This window comes from Asparagus officinalis, chromosome 8 (assembly GCF_001876935.1).
Source record: "Asparagus officinalis chromosome 8, Aspof.V1, whole genome shotgun sequence".
NCBI lineage: Eukaryota > Viridiplantae > Streptophyta > Magnoliopsida > Asparagales > Asparagaceae > Asparagus > Asparagus officinalis.
In genome coordinates, this window is record NC_033801.1 from 59,910,939 (window position 1) to 59,917,716 (window position 6,778).

The following is a 6,778-nucleotide window of genomic DNA, read 5'->3' on the forward strand; positions in this document are numbered from 1 at the left end:
ACAATATGCAGATGATACCTTGATCTTTTACAAAAATAAAAAAGAGCAGTTGACAGTGCTAAAAATGATTCTATATTGTTTTGAACTTGCTTCTGGTCTTAAAATAAGTTTTAACAAGAGTATACTCATTGCTCTTGAGGATAATGACTCTTTGCAACAGAACTTAGCTGTTATGTTGAATTGTAAAAGTGGGAATTTTCCCATCACTTATCTTGGAGTTCCTTTGAGACCTAATGACTCTTTGCAACAGAACTTAGCTGTTATGTTGAATTGTAAAAGTGGGAATTTTCCCATCACTTATCTTGGAGTTCCTTTGAGACCTAGAAAGTTAAAAAAACAGATTGGTCTCCTTTGATTGAGAAATTTGAAAGAAGGCTAGCCTTATGGAAAGGAAAAACTTTATCAAGAGGAGGGAGATTAGTTTTGGTGAATTCTGTTCTTTCTTCTATGCCAATTTTTTGGCTATCCTTCTTTTTATTTCCTAAGTGGCTCATAGAAAAAATTGACAAAATGAGGAGAAGATTTTTGTGGACTGGTTCTCTTGATCATAAAGGCTCTTCTAATTTGGTCAAATGGGAGGAGGTTTGTAGACCTAAGCAGTATGGGGGTTTGGGGATTGTAAATTTAAAAATCATGAATAAAGCTTTGTTGGGGAAATGGTGGTGGAAATGGTGGTGGAAATGGTTTGATAATAAATTGGAAATATGGAAACAAATTAGTTTTTGCAAATAATTTGAGAGGAAAAATTGGACAGAATTTTTTCATTCTGGTAGAAACATTTTAACTCAGTTTTGGAGGAATTGTTTTGATAATATTGGTAGCTTTTTATGCAGCACTCTTGTGGATGTGGGAAAAGGTGATCGAACTTTATTTTGGCTTGATAAATGGGTAGGATCTTTTACCCTGGCTTCGGTCTATCCCTTTCTTTTGAATATCACTTCTTTTCCTTTTGCACCCATTAGTAGTGTGAGAAAAAAGGTTAATAATGAATGGATTTGGAATATTCAGTTTAGTAGACAACTAACTGGAAATTATGTTTTCCAATATCTCAAGTTGATGAATGATATTAGTGATTTTAATTTTGGACAAAGGGAGGACAGGAGAAAATGGATTTGGGATACTAAATTTACAGTTAAATCCTACTATCATTTTCTTATTGATGGGGGTTTAAGATTTGATTGTGTAAATCTCTGGAAACTTCCTGTTCCTTTAAAAGTGAAATTTCTTGTATGGCTGGCTTTAAGACAGGGGCTAAATACAAAAGATAAGCTAGAAAAGAAGGGGATTCATTTGGATTTAATGTGTTGTTTATGTTCAAAAGAGGAGGAAAATCACTTCCATTTATTTGTGGAATGTGAGTTTGTATATTCTACATGGAGATCTATTCAATATAAATTGAATATTGATAAGAGTTTTAAGTTGAATTCCTTAAAAGATATTTGGATCAATTGGAATATGGATAAGGGAGCTAAATGGAATGAGGAAAGAGATGTTATTTTATGTTCTCTTATTTGGTGTATTTGGCAGGAGCGAGATGACAGAATTTTCTCAAACAAGAAGAAGAGAGCTCTGGAGGTTTTGAACAAAGTTCTGATCTTTTCATCATTTTGGTTAGGTTCTAAACCTTTATCAGCTCGAACTGCCAGACTTCAGGAGAGGAGAAAGAAGAAAGCTGCTGTTGGACAATCTACAGCTGGAAGGCTTGCGAACACAGTGATTCAGCTGGAATGATTTCTTTCTTCAGTTCTATAAACTTGTTTTGTTTTCTTATGGTTAAAACTCTGTTCTTAGTTAAGATAGTCTACTATCTGGTAGTAGTAGTAGCTGACAGGTTTCTTATTCATGCTGGAGATGGGTTATACTATTGTGGTAGAGCTGGAACATGGTTTTGGCTTTCATCTGTGGGGGAACAAGAGTTTTTCTTTTGGTTTGTAATTTCTGTTTGAACTCAAGTGCACATTCTTTTTGGTTGGGAATGTGTATCTTCATGTATCAGCCAATTTTTGGTTAATTTAGCTGGCTGGATTACTGTTATGATTAACAGTAGTCCATCCTTTCTCTCAAAAAAAAAAAAAAACAAACAATACAAAATCCATGTAATCATCAATCTAAAGATGTTTTTGGCAAATCTTATAAAATTTGGTTAGGATTAATCCTAACCCAAATTTGTTCTAAACTAGTTTTTTTAAACCAATCCCTATTAGTCCACTAAAAAACAAGTTTAAGGGTCAACTTTTAGCATAAACACAATTCTACTCAAAAAGAGACTAGGACAAAACCTAGTCCATTTAAAGGAGTTGTCAAGCATGCCCAAAATTGTTACCTAAGCACCACTACAAGAAATTGGTTCTTTAATGACAAGAATTAACGAATAGACTATTTAATAATTGTTAATATATATACAGTAATGATGGTTTCTCTCACCTTCATCGAGCTTTTGTAAATATTAAATAAATTAAATAAGGCTAGACGATGGTTATTTAGATCCTTCATTGATTAGGTCTTACTATCTTCATTGATGTGGAATCTTGATAACAAAGGACCTACTAACCGTAATTAAAGATGAAACCTAATCCTAATAGGAATATAAGTTTAATAAGTATAATTATAATTCAAGAGTTATATAACACACGTTCTCACATATTTCCTCTCTCTTAGATTTCTCATGTAAACCCTAGCAGACAAGGTGCGGCCCTTCCCATTATCTTTCTCGATGGATCGCCCCCCCACCCCCTTTTCTCTTCTTACCAACCGCCAATTACAGCTGATCTGTCTCCTCTTCCTCTTTCTCGACGGCTCGACGGTAACATCAATCGCCCCCACTCGACCCCCGGTTGAGATAGTAGTTACACCAAATCCGCCTCTTATTCCTCTTTCTCGACGGCTCGATGGTAACACAATCGCTCCGCCTCCTTCTCGCCAACCGCCTCTCATTTTATTCTTTGGTTATGCTATTTCTTTAACTAATACAACTTTGCAATCCCCCACTACTTTAGATAGAACCCACCCTATTATCTATTTAGATATATGGTCCTCAAATAGCAAAAATAACAATAAGATGAGAGTTTATCTTTAACAACGTATGAATCTCTAACTTAGAAACACATTGGGAGACAATAATGTATAAACATACAAGCAAATAATATGTTTAGGCTAAGGTTAATTAACAATCAATTGAGATTTCAAGCTGCCGTGATACCTTTTTCCTTTTTTTAATAAACGCCTTCAGTATAAAGACCTAATTATATGCTAATTAGGTTCTAGAGGTTGTTGTTGATCCACATATACCCAACTTATAAATAATCAGATTTCATAGTTTATTTGTAGTTCATAAATTCATCAGATTATACTTTATATATTTAATTACATGCACCTAGGTATAATAGATTATTAGACATTATACACCAAGGCAGGTCGTCCTACAATAATAAATAATGTTAGAGATTATACACTAAGGCAGGCCCTTTTTGTTTGGTGTAATTGCACTCAAGTTCATTATAGTTTTCCCTACTTTGCACTTATACACCTTCACTTGTTTTTGGCAGCATTTTATACCATAAAGTTTTAAAAACATGCACTTGTATACCTTCACTTATTACATTAGCACTTGTATACCTTAAAGTTTTGAAAACTTGCACTTAAATACCCTAAAGTTATTAATACTAACACTGAAATATCCTCCCCTATGAAAATTTGAGGGTATTTAAGTGTAAATTTTAAAAACATTGGGATATTTAAGATTCACTTTTATAAACTTTACGTTGATTAAGTGTAAGTTTTAAAAACTTAAGGTTATATAAGTGCTACCAAAAATTAGAAAGGGCATACATGGGAAAGTTTTAAAAAATTTAAAGTAGCTACTAAACATAAGTGAGGGTATATAAGTACATCATAGTTGAAACAATAAGGTATTCAACTGCAATTAACTTTTTTATTTCTAATTACGTGCATTTTCTCATTGTGCTCTTCCCATTGGAACATACGCATGTATAAAACTTATAATTTAGAGTAAAGGAACTAAAATAGAAAACAATAACATAAATTTTAAAGGACTTAAACTAGTAATAAAAACTTTATACTATTTAGGTGCAAATTTTAAAAACTTTAGGCTATGTAAGTGTAAGTTTTGAAAAATTTCACGCATATAAGTGCTTTCGAAATACAAGCGAAGGTATATAAGTCTGAATTTACTTTAGGGTATATAAGTGCTGCCAAAATAAGTGAGGGTGTACAAGAATAAAGTAAGGAAAACTATATGGTATCTAAGTAAAATAGCTTTAAGATTATGCCTCCTTAAAATATCATCTCTCTTACTTCTTGTCCACGTTGGTGCTATTTGTTTCCTTCCTTCATTTGAAGCATGTCCACCTACTATTTGATGTTCCTGCAAAAAATAATAATATGACTTCAAAACCAATATAACTGATAATCACATATTATTATAATTTTATACCCTCATTCTCTATTTTATATGAATAAATATACCACTGTAGAATATCCTGGCTCTGGCATATCTCCAAGCTGGACCTGTTCTTCCTCTAAGTCTGACATATACCAGAGAAAATAGGTGTAAGTCAGCGTGCATGGCACACGACAAGACCCCACAAAAGAAAAGAACAAATGAAAACCCAATGCGAAAAATGATACAATAACAGAAATGACAAAGAAACGTGCAACTGGAAATCCAACAAAATCAACCAAGTAACAAATCGACCAGGTAGCTAGCGATCAGAATAATCATCCAATTAACAGGGTCATATAACTAGATGGAATTAATACTTAAAAATATATAACAAGAGACGTAGTACGTCGAGCAAAATAATCCAAACAAGGAAACCCTCATGTATATACCATATGTCACAAATTATAGATAATTAAATATTAACCCCGATCTATATATGAAAAGAAACACAACTGGTCTACATCTCACAAGAATCCGTACTTAGCCAAGAAAAAAGGTCATGTAACTAGCCATCCTATAACAAGTCACTAGTTCACATCTCATATAGAGTCAACGCTCATATCATCAGATAACTGACTGTTCACAAATCCCCTATGTGCATCTAATACCGCTACACAAACTCCATCACATGACTACACGCAATCCGTTATCAGCCTGATCCGGACTAAAGCTAAACTCGGGTGAATATCAAATTCACGGACCAAAGTTGTGACGCCCCTGGGTTCACATAAGGCTGCAGTCCAAGGTGAAACCAGAGATATCAAACCTACCATGCACTCACACTATGCATAAACAAGTTTCACCAATCACAGCAATATCCTCTAGTGGAACCAAATAGAAGTGCAAGTACAAAACAAGCAAAATAAATGGAATAAATGTAATAGAAATGATATAGAAGAGATATCTAATAAATAAAAAAAGAATCATGTCTCAACTATAATACATCTGATATCTGAATAAGAAAAATATCTCAATATGAATCAACTAGAAATCGTACTAAGGCACATTGCCTTTACAATATAAAAATAAAACTCTAATATCTGGATAAAACTCAAAACTACATTAGAGTCTCTACAAGTAAAAATACGCGATGACGATTATGCCAAAACTCCGTCACCCTGCGGCTCTTTGAAACTTCGAACTACCTAAAAAGTAATTTAAAAGAAAAAGAATAATAACAAGAGCGTTAGAGCGCTACAACAAGATTACCTCCATCCGCCCCCGGGGAAGGTGTAGGCGTATAAAACTGCTTATAGGTGCCTTGACACAGCTCGGCGCGATGATTCGACAAATCGACGAACGTTCAAGCAACGAAACGAACTAAAGAGTAACGATGGGGGGCGGGGGCTACAAAGGCTAACGAAGCGTGGGCAATGTGAAGCGAACGTTAGTGGGTTCGGGAGTGCGCGGGTCTTCCAACAAAATGGATTGAACTGCAAAACACGGCGACTGAGTTTAGCTGCCGAAAATGCCGGAATGCCGAGTCAACAAAATCAACAAAACAAGCGCGATACAAAGGACGGACAAAACAACCGGAAACAAGCGGAAAACGAAAAACCGAGCCGCACCTGGGGGAACTCGGGCGCGGCGAACACGGGAACACACCCTAAGGTGGGGCTGGTCGGCGCGCAAGCCGAGCGCAGCGCCTAGGTGGCTGGCGGTGGCCGAGCCAGCGCCAGGGTGGGCCTGCGGCCACGGCCGACGGCCAAGGACGCTGCGCTGAGGTGGCCTGCGGCCAAAGGCCGAGCCAGCGGCGCCCAGGGTGGCTCGGCCAAGGCCAGAGCACCCTGAGGTGGGGCTCGCGCAAAGGCCGGGAGCGGCAGCCCTGGGGTGGCTCGCTAATGCCGAAGCCACCTAGGGGTGGGCTAGGGCTCAGAACTGTGGCAAGACGCACAGTTCTGATGACCTATAAATAGGTCGCCTGGTCTGCGTTTCATGTGGGGAACTTCTTTTCTGAAACTTTGGAGAGAGCGGCGAAACTCTGCGGATTGTCAGCCTCAACTCGGAGACAATCTGAAGCTTTGAAGACATGGAGACCCACGGATTTGAATTGCTTAGGGCGAGGCACGCAGCACCGCGAAAGGCAGGAAAGGTTCGAGAGAGTTAGATCGCTGCAGTATCTACGTCGTTACAGGCTGCCGGTACTAAGTTGGGGGCTCTTAGATGGCGGCCGAAGATTCGAGCGGGTCGTTTGCTGGTGAAACGATCGCCTCGCCGCTATTATCCTGTGGTGGGAATAATGAGCCCGTAATACGTGCGTAGATCTGCTTGGATCCAGATGCAGGCCGCGGTGGTCCACGGTAAAGCAACCCGCGG